The sequence below is a fragment of the Gopherus evgoodei genome, chromosome 1 (assembly GCF_007399415.2).
Source record: "Gopherus evgoodei ecotype Sinaloan lineage chromosome 1, rGopEvg1_v1.p, whole genome shotgun sequence".
In the NCBI taxonomy this organism is placed as follows: domain Eukaryota; kingdom Metazoa; phylum Chordata; order Testudines; family Testudinidae; genus Gopherus; species Gopherus evgoodei.
In genome coordinates this window covers 252,034,001-252,052,977 of record NC_044322.1, presented here as the reverse complement: position 1 = coordinate 252,052,977, position 18,977 = coordinate 252,034,001, and the positions used below count along the sequence as shown (strand labels likewise).

Sequence of the window (18,977 nt, the reverse complement as noted above, 5' to 3'; positions counted from 1 at the left end):
TCGTTTGAGTTAACTGCAAATAATTAAAATCCCTGCTTTTTATAGATGTTCATGTGTTCATGCAGACCTGGATGCATTTCTTTTTCACTTATACCAAATCTATTTTTCCCCGTCCGTAAAACCAATTTTTTGCAATTTCTTTTGTCACCAAATTTAATTTTTCCCCTTGGTGTCTACTTCAAACTAAGCTGTGCACTTCTCTAGATTATCAGCTATATCAAACTTGCCAGCTGTTCTTCAAAGCTCAGTTACCAAGCTTTTCTCAGATAGGAAACACTTCACTGATTCTCTGCTTGTGGTGTCATTTTTCCCTATCCTTCAGAGGACTGTGGGTTCTGCTCCCCCTTACTTAAAGATGAGGCCATTTGTGCTGCCTCTAGGATGGGAATCTGGAGCCAGGTACCCAGATGTAGTGAAACATAAGCCAAAGGACCCCTGGAACAGGGTGGGAATGATAGCTTCTTACTTGCTCTGAGTGGAATGGTTTTTGTTTGTCCTGGTATAATTCAGCAATAGGGTAACACTTACTCTGATTGAATTATATGTATTGATATCTGCTTATTGCTAGAGCAGCATGGCACTCTTAAAATACTGTTACATATGTGAAGTGCATGCTCTAAAATGAGACCTGATGTTTTAACTGTTTAATCAATTGTGCACATTCATATAATTGGCTATCAGATAAGTGATACCATATGAGGGCATTATGGGAGCCACCCTGGCTTGCTGAATTTTGACATAATCCTGCTGATTTTGCTGAAGGAGTACGTGTTTTGTGCTGTTTTTGATTCATTTACATGAATTCTTTGGAATGTTGCAGTGGGACTTAGGGCACAGCTTCCAGTAATGAAGATCCATACAGCTGATTCAAAGCCTTTTGTTAGAATTCATGCTGCCTTCTGTGGAACATTCAATGAATGTAGTAGAGGCTTTAAATCTAGGGAGCAGGAAAAGAAGCATGTACACTCTTTAGGTAGCTCTTGGATTCTATAGAATTAATATACATAATGCATTTGAATCTAATCAGTAGATTCCTTTTTTTAGCGCCTGTCAAACTCTGATATTAGTAAAAATGCCTAGATCTAGGCCTCTCAATCTGAAAGTGGAGTTTCTTCAGAAAGCCAGTGCAATGGGAAATGTGAGCATGGCCAAGACTGGCTTTTATCTCAAGAATATTGGCAGGTTACAGTCTGAAAAGGAAAGTTATCTAGTAGCTGGAGCAAGAAGCCTGGTGACTAAAAAAATTGAGATTAACTTCTTTTTTTGTCACTCTCTTAATAAATTGTTTAACTTGTTTGAACTGGTAACTGAAGCATGCTTTTGACATGTAGGTCTACTACTGCAGTGCACTTCATAGTAGGTTGCTTCAGGTGCAAACTGCATATCATATATAATCCATGAATGTATTGGATCATACCAAGCTTCTAGTGCTTTAAATACCACCTTACTCTCTTGGTTTGGTGGAGTTCTTGGACCTGAATTGTAGAACACATTCAAGTGTCCTGGAACTTTAACCTGTTACCTCTGCTGGGTTTCTTGCTGTTCTTTGGATCTGTGTTCCTTGGCTGAAGTATAGATTGGAGAATTATTATGAATTTTGAGGGTTATTAGCCAAAATAGTTTTGAAAACAATGGGAAATCCAGAGAGCAAAATAAAAATGGTTAGAAATTATCAAATTGAACTCAACATTGGTTATTGCAGTTTTCAAGAAATAATAAATCAGTTCAATTTAATTCAAGGTCTTATCATAATCTTGGTATAAAGACAACTTCTATCCTAGTTCTGTGTTGACTAGTCTGAACCAGGTGATTTTGGTATTAATATGGAACTATGGATCCATAAATATGAATCCTTATTTACTTTAATCAAGCTTGTTTGCCATTGGAATTATGAGACTACTCATATCAATTGAAACAATTCCGAAGTAGCATTTAGAAATATAGACAAGTTACTTTAATATCAAAATGTCAAAATTGACCTGTCCAGGTGTTTCTCATAGCCAAGGTTTGCCACTTGTACACACACGTCATACATTAATTCCAGAATTTAATATGACAATTTTGATTTCTATGCAGTTCCATCAGTTCAGTAAACTCTTATTCCACTTCAGTGAAACAGTGCTAAAATCTTTATCTTACGAGCCGATTTAAAGCTTCTTCCCATCTGTCTAAAAAGCCATCAGTTCTCTTGACCACAGTGTGATTTATTTTAGACTGAACTCTTTGAAGCACTCAGTTTCTTGGAACTAACTTTTGCTGTAGGGAAGCATATTTTCTCCTGACAAGTAGTACTATACTTAATGTAAGTAGTTTTTGCAGATTCTGTGTTCTCAATTACTTACTGATTTTGTGTAACTCCTAGACAACTAAGATTAAACAAGTTAGTAAAACGCAGGTACACATCATACATTGTAGTCTTTCAGAGGCTTTTAGTTCAGGTACATATGTTAAGCTAAATGCTGCTAACAAAATAATGGTCATCACTTGGGTAAATAAGTAGCAAAATACTTATAAAAAAGTTATCAGTTGGAACTGGCACGAAAGTGAGTTCTTGAGCTTCATAGTGTCTGGTTTCTTGGGGGAGTTCGTTTAGGTAACTCAGAGAATTAATGACAGCTATGTTCTTATTCTCTTTCCAGATTTTGTAGTGTTCTCTTCTAAAAGACACAATTAATAAGGTGCTTGTCAGCAACAAGGTGTTAGTTGTCTCCAACCCGGGGGTTTTCTAGCTGGCTAGGCAGCAGCAGTCACTCAGTCTCTCTTATCCAGATGTTCCGATTTCAGGGAGCAACATGTTGATCAACACAGGACATTTTGTACCTTATTTTTGTTTTGTTTTTTGTTAGCGTTGCCTGGTTCTTCCTCTTAACAATGGTGACATGGCCAGTCAGAAAGGGATGTTTTTGGAAGACTTGGAATGTCCAATCCACATACAAATTGTCCCTTATCATTTAATGAGAAAATAAGGCCTGTCCTTTATGGTTTCTGACATATTCGTCTGGAATATTCCAGTATCTTTGTCCAGAACATCCTGTGCGATAGCATTTTATGGAAGACATGTTGAGCCATGTTCAACAACTGTAGTCTTAGCTCTAATCAGAAGCCTACTTCTGCAAGTTACTTTTGTTGGACCCCTTTGTGAAGTGGTTCTTTGGCTACAAACTTTGCATGAGTTCATCTTCTTTCCATCAGCACGGTTAGCTATCTGCAGAAATGTCAATTTTGAAGCTAGAACATAGTTGTTACATAGTCATTTCTGGATGGTTCTTTGTTTCATAGTCCAACCTGCAGCAATATAAAATTTCATTCATTTGTTTGATCCATGTCCAGTAGATATAAGAATTAATTAAATACAGAACAGCTGTCCATTCCTCCGTACCATACTTTGTTTCCTACATTTTGTGGAAAGTTTAGGAATGTTTCATATGTGAAACTGAGCAACTGTCTATCATACAGTTAATTAGGCCTTACAGCATTTTGAGTGGTTCACTTTAAAGATTTATGCTTCACATTAACTCCTCAACATACCTTTTGAACTTATCAGATTCTTTAATACAAAACAAATATCTTATTAGATATACATTCATTTAAAGATATACATTCATTAGTACCATATTTGATCACATTTTTCTTTAAATTAGACACCAGGCTCTGAACTATTAGCAATACAGTGATACTCCTATTTTATATTAGGTATTGTGCATAAGTCAACTTATTGTTATATATGCTATCAGTGAACAAATGTATAGTGTGTCTGGGTTTTTTTCCTGTTTGAGAGAAAATCTGTACAGCTGCTTGAACACTGGTTAAAGGATTGAAGTCACATTGAGCTGCAGAAAGATGACTTCAGTGGCAGAAAAATGGATCTCATAACCGGCTATTCATAAGATCAGTGTTCATAAAATTGGGGTTCAACTGTATTTTGACTGTGGTCAGGTTGCCTATGCAATGAAACTTCCTCAAACTGTAAAGGGGTCTTTTACAGAATGCCTTTATTTAGAAAATTAAAGTGGAGTTTTTTTGGATTGACTTATCTAGTAACATTATACCTTGATTTTGTGTCAAGTAGCATATCTTGATCTGATTAGCTCTATTACAGATTCATAGGCATAAAGCATATAAAATAGGAGAAAAAGGTAAGAGGAAATGACTTCACAACTTAACAAGAATTTGTGGCTAAGCGTAGCTAATTATCCGTTGTAGTTATTCAACATCCATTTCCTCTTTTGAAACACAGAAACAGCATCTGCTGTTTAGCATGATTTAAAGGTTTAGGCCTAAATTATGCCAATATTTTAGCTTATATGTTGATGTCCATAATATTATTAAGCTCCATGTTTTCTGTATTGTCATGTCATTGCATTAAGTAAGGGTGGTGGAATGTTGCCTCCTGTCAGGGGGATGAGACAAAGAGCTTTTAAAGGGGAACATCATATCTTGTATGCTTATTGATTTGGGCTCACATACTCTGTTTAGTGCATATCCAAAAAGAATTATAGAACAAAAATGTAAAACAGGCATATAAACCATCTGATCTGCTTTCTTGTGGTTCTCTGCATGATTCAGTTTTCAGGCAAACCGCTTGTTTTATAGATGAGATATTATTGTAGAAATAAAAGGAAGAGCTTGTTTGGAAATCTTCTTAAGCAACCAGTTGGCTAGGTGCTAGCCACTGGCTTTCTAGCCCTGTCTCCCTTAATGGGGAACAAGACCTGTGGTCTGAAAAAAGGTGCAATATCCTGAAGAGAACAGGCAAACTAGAGACAGCAAGAGGGTTTAGTTAAGAGACTGACCAGCTTTATAACTGATGCCAGGGTAAGATTCATGGCTTAAATAAGTAACACAGCCTTATCCAAATTGGCAGACTGTAATAGATCCAGTACTGTTTTTCATGTTTGCCCTTGTTGCTGCTGACTCTGTTTCTGTAGTTTCACTTTGTGTTTTCCACTTCCTCTAAGGACTTTTTGAGGCCTGGCCACAGCACTGATTGTATGAGTTAAAGAAATAACATGACTGTAATGCATTCCAAGAGTCTCTGTCATTCTCTCTAACTATTCTGCTACCACCAGGGTTGCTGCTGGTGTACTAATGCTATTTAATTTGTAATACATCTCTTATTGGGGCAATTTCTGGGCTGTTGGGGAGGCTGTGTGGTGGGGAGAGGGAGTGCTAAGTACTCTTGACAATCTGATACTTTCTTTCTTTCACTCGTCTTCAAAGGTCCAGCATGATGGTCCAGAATCTGTTGTTGATACTTTGCATCTGCCATAAAGGGCCAGTTATTTCATTTTATTAGTAACCTTGTTCTCTGCGGTCACTGAGTGCATACATACCAAGACCTCCTTTCCTATTTTGTAGGATTCTCATGGATGTCTGGTAATCTTGTGCCAATGTAGAATGGAGGGCTAAAGGAGTAGTAGCAATGTGTTAAAGCTTGGAAAGACTAGGGAAGAAATAATCACACCAAAGATCAGCATTCATTAGGAGGTGGATTGCTGCCAAGACAGTCAAGATATGTTGTATGTTTGTGTTAGCTCTATGCTCTAGATGTAAAATTTATGTTCAAACTGTGCCTTTATAGTATGTTCTGATATGTCAGAGCTATGGTACTTCCTTCACTCTGTCATAGGGGCAAACTCCACCTATCGTGTTAGCCATCTCTGATATAGATTATCTGTTAACATTTCCTCAACTGGTGTTGAATAATTGGGTATGTCAATACTCTACTGTATTCATTGTGCAGTAACTACTTTGGAAGGATGGCATGAGAGTCAATACAAGGGGAACAGAGATGATGCACAAGATTGGTGCATGCTTTTAGCATAAATTCAAAGTACATCCTCTAAGATTAAGGGTTGATAGTGCAGACCTTACTGATACATCATGTGGGTAACCTGAGTCTACTTCAAGATTCTGCTTTCCAGTTCAGAAAGATCAGGAGTTGTTGCAGGGATTCTTCAAAAAAGAAGACTTTAACAAACTGCAAACAGGTAGGTAGGGGTCCCATGGGAAGAACTCCTAAGGGTTAAAGGAGTTCAGGAGAGATGGCTGACTGACTTTCTAAAGAAGACCATATAAAGGCACTCCTGCAAACTGTCTCAGTGGGAAGGAAAGGGCCATATTGGTTTCTTCCTATCAGGAGCTCTTTTATGACCTGAAAATCAAAAGAGGATCCTACAAAAAGTGGAAACACAGACAAATTGCTAAGGAGCTATACAAAAGAATAGCACAAGTGTGTAGGGACAAAATAAAAAAGGGGTAAGGCACAAAATGAGTTACACCTAGCAAGGGACATAAAAGGCAATAAGAGGTTCTTTATATACGTAAGATGGAGGAAAGTGTGGGTCTTCTACTTAAGGGGGAAGGAGAGCTAATAACTGATGACATGAAGAAGGCTGAGGTGTTTAGTCAAGACTGAAGCAAAATAGGCATTAAAGTTGTTTGTGACCAGATACTTAACATAATTTAATATTTAATAAGGGGAAGGCGTAGAAGCCAAAATAGGAAAAGAACAGGTTAAGTACTGGAATAGACTTCCAAGGGAGGTTGTGGAATCAGTATCATTGGAGGTCTTTTAAGAACAGGTTGGACAGACACCTGTCAGAGTGGTCTAGGATGGTTTGCCTAGTTCTGCCTTAGCTCAGGGGGCTGGACTTGATGATTTCTTGAGGTCCCTTCCAGCTCTACATTTCTATGATTCAGTGACTGTACAATACACTGTCTGTGTATGAAAACTTCTCATGCTATTTGATACCAATCCCTTTCAGCTGATTCTTTAATGTAGTTGTATCAAACTTACAGTCCAAATCAATCACCTGTCACACACCACAATAAAGTTGTTGCAACAAACAAAACATGATTACAAACTCCATGACTAATTCTCTCTGCCTCAGTAGTTCTTTATGTAAATGCCTTAGCATTTATCTAGCAGTTAGACTCATGAATGTTCTGTTCACATAACCTCTTGAAGACCTACAGAAGGTAAAATTCCAAATTCTAATTCCTTTACCAATACGCAATCTATATCCCAACAGCCACACTTAAGAGTTTTATCAATACATTCCCACCTAAAGTTGTAAATGTACTATAAAGAACATATAATGTTGCCTTTTGGGAGGACATTCAGCACATATCGGTAAACATACTAAAATGTCATCCATTCAAATAAGTGGAATACTTGAACAACTTCCATGTATGTGCCCTTGGCAACGCGTGGGGAGAGGAGAAACAAAATGAGATCATATAGGACAGACCAACTTTATATTCTCCTTCTAGGAGAGAAGTAGCTCTTCGTAGTAGGTAAACATCTGCTACAGATGTATAACTTGAGACTGTCTGTGGTCTAGCAATAATGGTGACATCTTGGGGATGACTTAACACCCATTTGTATTTGTCTTTCAGCAGAATGTTGCCTAATGGCTGTATTGTTATTGTGACTGCAAGTTACTGGCACTCTCAGATTAGTGAGTCAGCAAACATAATGAAAAGAGAATTACAGAGTGTGTGGATTTCTTGATCTTGAATTGGAGATCATACTTTTTTAAGGGATGTGACATTTAATGGATGTGTGTCAAAATGTTACACTGACTGCATAAACAGATTGCTAAGGAAAGTCGCAGGAAGTGCATTCTACTAGTTTTGCCTGCAAGAAGAATGAAATCAGTTTGGCAGTCAGTTGAGTCCTTCGTTTGGAATATAGACAAAGTTTCAGGCTCTTTTGGTGAATAGCATGAAGGACAGACAACTTAGCTTAAAGGTTTCATTCTCCTTTCAGTATAGTGATAAAAAGTCTAGCTGGATTTTTGAAATACTGAGAGTACCAAGACTTTCCATCGTCAGTGGTCAACAGACTGCTAGGGTGAGAAACCTATTGTATGAACTTGAGATAAGTACTAGTCACATCCCTATCAAACTACTACATTATTATTTGTGTTTTTAGTGATCTCTTGTCACCTCTGTTCCAACTTTCCTTTTCTATTCTGAGATATTTATACATATAGTCCTTTTCTGCTTTGTTTCAAAAGTTCATCTTTTTACTCCCCTCTCCTGGGCTGAGGTGAGGATATACATAAAAGGTGGTTTCAATTTGGCCTGCAAGTAAGTAAGTAAGTGTTTTTTGTGGGTTTTTTTTTTTAAGTGCTCTGTATACTTTGCAACTCCAATGATGCTGCAGTCCCTAATACAAACCCATACAAACTTCAGTTAGTGGCAGTTAAGGTTGCATAAGGGTAACCCCCATCAATTCAAAACCTGAAACGCAAGGACATAATTTAGAGGAAAAGTACCTCTTACATTCTTTATTGGTTTCACCTTGCTCACCGCATTGCTGATAATACTCTAGAACAGTGGTCCCCAACCTTTTCGGCTGGCAGGTGCCAGCCGAAGAACCATTGCGGCAGTGGAGCACCTGCCGAAATGCTGCCGAATTTTGGCGGCATTTCGGCGGCAACTCCTCTTTATGACGTCGCTTGCCGTCAACAAGCAATGTCATTGAGAGGCGTCGCTCCCGAATTTCGGCGCTGACGCCGCTTGCCAATTACGAAATTCGGGGCGATGCCTCTCGCCGACGTTGTTTGTCGACGGCAAGTGGCGTCAGTGAGAGGTGTCGCTGCCAAAATTCGAGAGTGACGCCTCTCGATGACATCGCTTGTTGACGGCAAGCGGTGTCTGTGAGAGGCGTCACCACCAAAATGCCACTGCTGCATTTCGGCGGGTGCTCTCCCAGGGGCCAGGACGCGGGCGCGTTAAGATTCCCTGCAGGCGCCGTGGTGCCTGCGGGCACTGCATTGGGGACCCCTGCTCTAGAACAGCAGTTCTCAATGGGGGTGTCCATGAGCCCTTTCAAGGGGGCTGCAGGGCCCCACGGTTGAAGCCCTGAGCCCCAGCTCCGGGTTATGGGGAGGGAGGCACAGAAGTTGGGAGGCATGGGGCTGAAGCTCTGGTGCCCGGCAAAGGCCTGAAGCCCCAATCTGCGGTGCTACCTCCCCGGCACCCCCCCTGGGCTGAAGCTGAGAGGCTTGGGACTGAATCTGGAAGGCACGGGCCTGAATCCCTGAGCCCATGAGCAGAGTTGAGGATATGGAGGGCATTCCCCTTCTCCCCCCACAACTGCAATGCAAGAGCAGGCATTCTTGGGGATGGCTCCACAGTTCCCCACCCCATTTCCTTTCTCCGCCTGGCCAGGTCGGAGGCGGGAAGATGGGCATCTGCTGCTCTGGCTGGTGCCATGGAGCAGGCAGCGGCAGTGTTCCCTCCTCTCCTGCTGGTGCCCCCGATTTGAAGCTGCTTCTCAGCTCTCAGCCCCCTTTGCTCCTGCAGAGGCAGCTCATAGGAGTCCCCTGGGTGGGGAGACCTGGCTCTGTGGCTGGCAGACCCCTCCAGAAACAGGGACCTCAGGGTAGTCCTCCGAGCACACAACCCTTATACCCCTCTCCCTGCACCCTGAGCTACTCCTCTGCCTGCACACAGCCCCTAGCTACCCCTTCTCTGCACCCTAAGATATTTTCAAATGTTTTGAGCTAAGCCCCCCACCTTTGAGTTATAATTTTTGTTTGCATCCCCCCCGCCCGCCCGGACAGGCTAGGTGGCCTGCTGAGGTGAGTCGGGGTGGAAGTGGCACTCTCTTCCTGGACCCTACCATACGGGGGTGGTTTGACCCCACTGACTCCTGTACCCCTCAAAAAGAACTCAAACTACGCCTATGCTCAAGGCCCCTGGCCTGAGGCGCCCCCCTGCTGGACCCTGGAGTTCTTATAGCATGCTGCAGGGGTCCTTAGAGAGAGAGAGAGATTGAGAACCCCTGCTCTAGAACCGTTCACTTCGACCTCCAAGAGATCACAAAAAGCAATGTATACCTCATATTCCTCAAATCTGACTGTCACACATTGCATATATTTAGGAAGTTGTTTTTCCTTAACAGTATTGAGTTTGAGTCAACTTTTGTGCTAGAGTGCAAGTTTGAAGTTGGTGTGCATATTGCTTTTTGGTATCTGTTGGAGGTTGCGGAGAAAGCCTGATGAAGTGTGGGAGTGCTCTAGGCTAGTGGTGTTGTTTTTTGGTCCCCTCACTCCTCCCCAATGACCAGTCTGTGGATTGGTGCTGGTCCCTAAGATCTCCCTGACACAGTTTAGGAAGGCAGCAGGCTGGTCTCTTGTAGCAAAAAGACTGGAAAACACTGCTCTGTGCAATGTGAAAGTGGCACAGAGTTCAGAGAAACCTTTTTATCTCAGGTTTTGAGTTGGTGGAGTGCATCCTGTTTCAGTTCTAGCTGTCACTAAGGTTTATTTCCTAATGTTTTGAGATGGGTTTGATAAACTGCATTGATTAGGTCTACAAAGTCACGTGTGGGAAGGAGATGATGACAGTGACTGAAACATACCTGTGTGTCATGCTATAATTTACAGATAATTGTGTCCTTGTTTTTTCCCATGGTCTCTTATTAAAAACAGATTGGAGTTCATGGCCGTGGTCAATAATAATGGTGAGGTACATGGGATTATAATCTAGTTATTAAGGGTAAAGTTTGAAATCAGTCTCTTTCCAAGTTCAGGGAACTTCTCCTAGGCTACAGAGAGATTTGATGGGGAAGTCTTCTCACTTACATATACCTCCAGATTAAGTTTTTAGCTTGAGCAGCTGTTCCAGCATCACTGTTGCACTCGGAGGTTTGGCTTGTCACATTTCTTTATGGCAGAAAAAGTGAAAAATCATGACACAAAGAAACAGGACCTAATGTAGAACTACTATTTTATTAATCGGCACAGAACATATCCAAGAGTGCTTTAGTTTCCTGTCAAAGAATGTCTGAAAATAGTTGAGGCAACCCATTTTGGGACTATTTTTGTAGCTTTGCTGAACATTTCTGTATTCTTTCTGACTGACACTGTGTGTCTCGCCATTTTATTAAGACTCTTTTTTTAAAATATAAGTTTAAAACGCATGTTAAACTGAAAACTTCTGACTCAACCTTAACTCTAGAGTGGTAACCAGTAATGCCAGTTACATATAATCTTCCTTATTATTACAACACAAATCCATTCCAAAACCATCCAGCAAACCACCCCCATCTGAAAAACAAAACTGAGCAAGTACAAATCAACGGTTTCACAATTATTTCATAATTAAAGTATGTTTTAATACATAAACAAAACTATTATCAGTGCTAGAGTCACACTGTTGCTCCATATCCAATTCCCTTAGCTACAACTGCTTGAGTATTTCCAGTCTTCATTGAAGACTTTGCCTTTGGTCTAATCCATGTTGTGCAAAATTTAGCAAACAAATATAATTTGCAGCATTAGTCATTGACAGTGAGGGTCAACATCTCCATTTTGCTTTCGTTCTCCCAGAATTACATACCTTATCACTATCCTGCAGCTGCTTATCAATCATACAGCTGAGCTCTCCCTATGTTGTGTAGTCATGAAAAATTTGTGTGAACCATGGCATTGGTGGGTCTGTGATGACAGCTGCCCCCTATTGCCTGCCAGCCTCCTGCCCACACTGCCTGGAGTGGCTCTTGCTACTTCACTCACTGAACTTGGATGCCAGCGCCTACTTGTTTGCCCACATGACCCACTCGCTCCATCTCTACGGTGCTGCCAGCTGCCGGAGAACAGAGCTGGTGGGGCTGTGGTTGCACAAGCAGCTGCCCAGGGACATACTGCGCCCTGCAGCCCAGCCCACTCTCCTGACCCCTGCTGGGGGGGCGGGCCTGCGCTGGGTAGTGGGTGCAGTTCAAGCCCTGGCTTGGCTTCAGCCCATTTGACCTTTGTGGTTCACTCAAAGGAAGTGGTCTGGGTTTGGCCTGCAGTCTGGCTGTTGACTACCCCTGTACTAATAGAACTGTTCATAGTGGGGTTTGTGCTGGTATAACCATGTTGATTTAAAAACAACGAAAAACACCCGCCCTGACAAATAGTTATACCAGTGAAAAAACCTCTGTATACTGGGGCCAAGCTACTGAGTATTTAAAATGTAGGGAAAATGACTTTTCAGCAGCTTATCCAATCTGTTCTCTTTTCCTTGTTCATTCTGTGTTCCATGCCTGTGGCGTTTGTCTAGTTGACAAACCCAAACTCCCACCCCTTGCACTTTGAACAGATTAGAGATGACGTGGTGTGTTTTTTTTTTGTTTTTTTTTTTTTTACATTGCTTCATTTCAGTTTGTTCTCTTTCCTCAACATACTTGAGGAAGCTGTCTTTCTCCTGTGTGATCTCTCAAGCTTTTTATCGTGCGATTTTAAAAACCACAGATGGATAGTGTGAGATAAAACACCACAGGCAATCCTTCTACATTTAGATGCCATTGCCGATCTGTTATTGTATTAGAAGTTTGAGTAGGGAATCAAGATGTATCAACTTTGAAGACTGGGGAGCTGTGGCAGCCAGAACTCTCTTCTAGAGGTAACAATCTCAATATTCAAAACTCCTCCTATTTTTGCTGCTCGAGAGTTTTGGACAGTATATTGCCACTAGCTTGAACTATAAATACTAGAAATGCTTTTCAGAATCTTATGGCTATTGGGTACGATTAGAGATGTTTGTGTTCTAATATGTATGGTTAGTGTAGACAGTACCACACAGTTCTACATTTGATCTGTTATAAGACTTCATACTGCCAGAACTGTGATCTCACAAACAGTAGTAATAAAGTTAGATACTTCTAACTGTACTGGAACAGAAATTTTGTTGAGTGGATGGATGCAAGGAGTTATACCCCCTTTCCGAAAGCCCTTACTGAATTTGATTGTCCTATGGGCCTTCTTCACTGAGTGCTCACAACACTGAACTGTGCCTTCCTGAACCTAAGCGGAGCCAAAATTCATCTGTGGTATCTGTTTAGGCAAGGCTGGGGCTGTTTCCTTCCTTCTTGAGCTTGTTGAGCACTTTGAGCAGCAAGTGAGGTAGATTGGTTGACTTGTTTGGATGATTTAATTGGTGATTCTAGATTTTTGCCCCTTATAAGACTTCTTTGTCTTTGAATTGCTCAGACACCTCATCAGAACATCTTAAAAAATAAAAATTAACTAATAGGTTGTGCATTGTTTAGATTTTAAGCAGACAACATGATTGTGACTGACAGAGGTTTGGAGGTAGACTGATAAATGCATGAAGTCCTGGAACTAGTTACTTTACCTGCTGCTTGTTAGCATAACTCCTTTATATACTAGAACAAGTAAGTTCTTGTTTTCCCACCTCTTCGCCTCCTCTCCCCTGCCCCCATATATACACACATACTAGGGTCCTGCGCCCTCTGTGGCAGGACAGTGGAAGCTTCAAGTTATAAAGGATTAATTTTAATGTTTTGCTTGGGAACCAGTAAACAGTACCACAGTGGTCCTAGCTCTCATAATTAGATTTGTGCTGGTAAAATGCATTGCTGTCCTTGCAACCAGTATTACTTCTGAAGAGTGGGGCAGAGCATAGAGGAGGCTTAAAAAAAGTCAACTGGCATTGCCTCTAAACTCTCAATTTCCCAAATCAAGTTAGTTTGGGAAATCAAATCTTCCTGAGATGGATTATATTCGTCTTCTCTGAAGAATGCTGGTGTGCAAGTGGAAGAGTAGTCACTAACTGAAACTATACAGAAACTGCACCCATTTGACTAAATCTTCTAAATTGATTTACTTTGTTGCAACTCCTGTGTGGGGATGCTCTTAAATTGGTTTGAGTGCCTTCATTTGGTAATTCAACAAACTTGGTATAAGGTATTTTTAAGATGGTTTGCATGTCCACTCTCTGTAAAGTGTACAATTTCTGTGTAGAACAAATCTTTTTCTACAATATTGCTGTCACCTTGGTTCTGACTGAAGTGACAGAACCTTTAGGATCTTTCTGTCCAGTGGCAAAGTTGTAGACCAGAGTGAATGTGGCTGTGTGAAAACAGGGAGTCCTTGTGGCACCTTAGAGACTAACAAATTTTATTTGGGTATAAGCTTTTGTGGGCTAGAACCCACTTCATCAGATGCATGAAGTGAAAAGTACAGGAGCAGGTAGAAATACATGAAAGGATGGGAGTTGCTTTACCAAGTGTGAGATCAGCCTAACGAGAAATCAATTAACAGCAGGATACCAAAGGAGGAAAAATAACTTCTGATGTGGTAAGAGTGGCCCATTACAGACAATTGACAAGAAGGTGTGAGTAACAGTAGGGAGAAATTTCAGTATTGGAGAAATTAAGTTTTTTAGGTTTTGTAATGACCCAACCACTCCCAGTCTTTATTCAGGCCTAATCTGATGGTATCCAGACACTGTCTTCCAGTGAGGAAATGGCTGATATCCTTTAATGAATCGGAGAGAGCATGTTTGCACTATGACAATTTTAGTTACCTCATGTGTCCAGAGTGAATCGCTTCCACCTGCTTACAGTAGTTTGGGTGGTGGGGGAGACCTTTATAGACCCCCCAGGGGAAACTCCCCAGCCACCAACTGCTGGCAACTCAGGTGCTTTGCTCCAGGTTTCATGAGCCCTTCTCTTTTCCTCTCTAGGCTAACTGTTTATACAACCCACTTTAAAAAGTGACAGTCCTGTGGCACCTTATAGACTAACAGACATATTGGAGCATAAGCTTTCGTGGGCGAATACCCTACACCGAGTCACCAGTCCCTTATCTTGTGAATGCATATAATGTACACCGATCCTCTGCCTGAATGGAAGCAGTGCACCCTGGTTCGCTGGTTTCACCTTGGTTCTAGACTCTCCTTAGCATAAAGCATTTAGACGGGTCTGTAGTAAAACCGGTCTGAAGTTTATTTAACAGAGCTAAAGCTAGAAATAGAGATTCAAATAAAAGCAAATACAAGGGTGTAGAAACATAACGCTATAGGTAAAAAGGAAAAAATGCAATATTTAGCCTATACTTAATAACAAGTTACTTTCCTGTCTAATAACATTTCTCACCCACGTGTTCAGTTCAGAAAGCTGGGATCCGCCTTTCATGAGAGACCCCGCTGGCAGAGTTTCTCCTTTGTAATGGGTAACAACTTGGGCCATTCTTCTCCAGTACATTTACAGGCTGTTTTAGTTCAGGAAGGCCCCCCCCCTCTTCTGAGGTTTATTTCATGGTGGGTTTGATTTAAATAATCATTTAAATCACTAGTCAGAAAACCATGATTAAATCAAGTCTTCCTACATAAAAATGCATTCTTGTTGGTTGTTATAAACTTAACACACATACATCTATCTCCGAGTTGTGAAGAAAGTTTCATTTTTAGAAGGTACACACTACACATTTTTAAAGAGATTTATTTTGAAAACTTTTCAGATTAGTTTTACAGCTATATCAGAAAATGAATGATTGTTTGGTTATTTCATTTACTAAAGGTAATTGAAGCAGATATTTATGAAGTCATTGGGAGGTGAATTATGTCCAGTTCAACAGGTTAATCATTAATATTTAGAGGATTTTCTTGCCATGCTGTATTAGGAGGAGAACAGCACCAGACAGACATTTAAATTGTTTTAGTTAACTAAAACAACAATGTTAAGTATTCTGGATTTTTTTCTTCGACAGCAAACAAATAATATTTTAACAAGACAAACATATATATGTCCCTCCCTTCTCACATTTATCTTCAAATTTCTTCTCCTTGTCCAGATCTACTCTGCCCCCAACAATCTTCTATTCGTTGAACTTTTTGAAACTGCATTTTTAGAGAGAGGTAAAGGATTGACTCTGTGTACACAAATTTGCAGAGGGACAATAGGGTTGAGGTCTGTTATTTCTCACCTCTCTTTATTTTATTTATTTATTTAAAAACATGTCTGCTGTTAACAAGCATGTTATCTCTGGAGAGACAAATCCACAGTTTGAGAACTGCAAAACTAAGCATCTCTGATGGTATCTTCTAGACTGAGCACTGAGTCCCATTGGGTAGATAGAAAGATGAACCTAAATAATCTATATGGAAGTCCCTGGAACCCCATAAGATTGGGTCCCTAATCCATGAACTATTGGAACTCATTTACTAAACATTACATGAATCTATTGTCTCATACTAGAGAATTAGAATTTATAATCCCTATTCCATAATGAGATGTGTTTTGAGCTAAGAGAGGTTTTTCCTCAAAAGCATTTTATTAAAAAAATCGTGTTTTTTTTTTTTTTTTAAAATCATTGAATGTTATCCACCGTAACTGGTACTGGACTACAAAAAGAGGGAGAGAGAACCCCTTAACTATTTCCTCTAAGTGATGGATAACTAACAGCACCCTGTGAATCTTGGATCCTTTTGGCCTGAAGGGCAGGAACTGTTGATAGTTGCTATTAGTGAAAAATTGTTTCTAGTCAAAGATCTAGCTTGTTAGAATTCACTTTTAGGCACAAGAAAGTGTGTAATATTTGTGTTTTTGTAACCTTTTCTTTCTCTTATTGTCATGGTATAAACCCCCACTCTGAACCTTAGCATCCAAAAGATGGGGTACCAGCATGAATTCCTCTAAGCTCAATTACCAGCTTAGTACTTGTAGCGCTGCCACCAACCAGGAATTCCAGTGCCTGGTACACTCTGGTCCCCACAAAACCTTGCCCGGGGACCCCAAAGACCCAGACCCTCTGAATCTTAACACAAGGAAAGTAAATCCTTTCCCTCACTGTTGCCTCTCCCAGGCTTCCCCTCCCTGGGTTACCCTGGAAGACCACTGTGATTCAAACTCCTTGAATCTTAAAGCAGAGAGGAAAATCCACCTTCCCCTCTCCTTCTCTCTTCCCCTCCCAGACTCTCCCTGAGAGAGAAAGTAATCCTAACACAGAGAAAATTCTTTCTCTCCCCCTTCCCTCCTTTCTCTCCACCAATTCCCTGGTGAATCCAGACCCAGTCCCCTGGGGTCTCACCAGAATAAAAAAACAATCAGGTTCTTAAACAAGAAAAAGTTTTTAATAAAGAGAAAACAGTAAAAATTATCTTTGTAAATTTAAGATGGAATATGTTACAGGGTCTTTCAGCTATAGACATTGGGAATACCCTCCCAGCCTAAGTATACAAGTACAAATTAAAATCCTTCCAGCCAAATACACATTTGCAAATAAAGAAAACAAACATAAGCCTAACTCGCCTTGTCACCTAGTACTTAACTGTTTTGAATCTATAAGAACCTGTATCAGGGAGATTGGAGAGAAACCTGGTTGCACGTCTGGTCACTCTCTCAGAACCCAGGGAGAACAACAACCAAAATCTAACAGCACACACAAACTTCCCTCCCTCAAGATTTGAAAGTATCCTGTCCCCTGATTGGTCCTCTGGTCAGGTGACAGCCAGGCTCACTGATCTTGTTAACCCTTTACAGGCAAAAGAGATATGAAGTACTTCTGTTCTATTAACTCTTATCTGTTTATGACACTTATTCTGCCTGTTGTCCCTTAAATCTCTGTTCTTTGTTAATAAACTTATTCTTAATTTTACTGTAAACTGTTAGTGCTGTTATGTTGAAGTAAAGGGTGAGTCTTCTGCTAATCTAAAAGGCTGGTGTGTGCTTGGTCTCTTTGGAGCAATCAAATTTATTTTCTGAGTATCCTGTGAGATGTCTCTGGGGAACTGGGGTTCACTATTTGCCAATAGGCCAAGTTTAATACTGGCAGAATCTTGACTTTTTCTGGTGAACTGGACAGACTGGTATGGCAGGGAGCTGACAGTCAGTCTAATCTTAAGCAAAGCTCGCTCTTGTTCAGGCAGAGGAGTAACACAGTGGCTTACAGTTCTGGATTCCCAGAGGAGATTATCACAACTAGTTATCTCAACAACTATCAAAAGGGAGTCAAAGGTGGAGACTGAACTTTTCTCTTGCTCTAGAATAAGTCCCCATAGGCCTGGGTTGAGGCACATTAGTGAGACAGTATGGGGGAAATTATAATGTCTGTTTCCCATTTTAACTTGTTCTGTGACAAAACTTTAGTCCCTTGGGTCCAGTGTACAGCAAAGTATAACTGTTACAGCAGTCCTCCAATTTGTACTGTAAACAGGACATTAATTTAGGCTTTCCCAAACTGACTAACTTTGGACATGAGGTGCCAATAAAACTCTGACGATCCAGTTTGCCATACAGTTTGCCCACCTGTCAGTGGGTAGGAGTGGGATAACAATATAGTTGGGTCCCCTCAGCTAGAGGCATTTTTAGTGTAAACAGGTCCCTGGTTTTTCCCTTTCTTTGGGTCTGAATGCTTCTGAATGTGCTTGATTGCCTGCCTGCGCAGCCTGCTGTGAATTGCTCAGCCCACAGTGTCCACTGACAATTTGCAGGTTACAAAAGCAGCTGTTTGGACACACTGGCTATTTACTGGAGGCAGAGCTCTTTATTGTGTAGATGTGCCTCTTTATCTGGGGACAGAGGAGTGGGTGGGAGAGAGACCTGGTTTTTATTTGTTCCAGATTGTTAAAAGTGACCGCCAAAGAATTTAACAATTGGTCTTGTACCTTTTTTCCTTTAAAATGTATAAAGAAAACGTAAAGATTTTTAAAAGCTTTTTTCCTGCTTGGTTTTACTTTTAAGTATTAAGAATATAGAGTTTGGTTTTGCTGGAAGACATCTAATTGGGAGGCTTAGATGTAAAGATTCAACAATCTTGCCCCTTTATGTAAGTTGCAAGAGCTCAGACTTTAGCTACAAAAGTTAGTAATTGAAGTTAAATGTTAACAACAAAACAAATTTAAGCAGACTGAAAATCACTTCTTTAATTGCTCAACTTCCACGCTCTTGGATTTAGTGTGGATTTGTGTGCTCATGCTGAATTCTGCTAGTACAAGCTGCACCCACACAGTAGCCTTTTGCTGGTACAGGTATATTGGTCACAAATCACATCCCTGATCAACACAGCTATGCCAGAAAGAATCCTAGTGTAGACCTGGCCTGGTTGGTAAACGGCTGTGTTATGTGGGAAAAGAGATGCTGGGTACTACTAAAAGGTGTTTGATTTTCCCAAAATGTTCCTATCCAGCATCTCTTTTTTCCCCCCCATAACAGAGCCATTTACCAAGCAGGC

At 40.7% G+C, this 18,977-nt stretch overlaps 1 protein-coding gene across 3 annotated transcripts in view; it reads left to right on the top strand.

Annotated features, from left to right (window-relative positions):
• The window catches only part of ADIPOR2 (adiponectin receptor 2), an 81,007-nt gene that overhangs the window by 9,474 nt on the left and 52,556 nt on the right, over positions 1-18,977 (top strand). The window contains exon 1 of one of the 3 annotated variants that reach the window (XM_030543015.1): positions 12,194-12,405. The exons of the other annotated variants lie outside the window; for them this stretch is intronic. The gene's annotated coding sequence lies outside the window, so the exon portion shown is untranslated. Of the gene's footprint in view, positions 1-12,193; positions 12,406-18,977 lie in introns of those variants that run through there. 3 annotated transcript variants of the gene reach the window in all.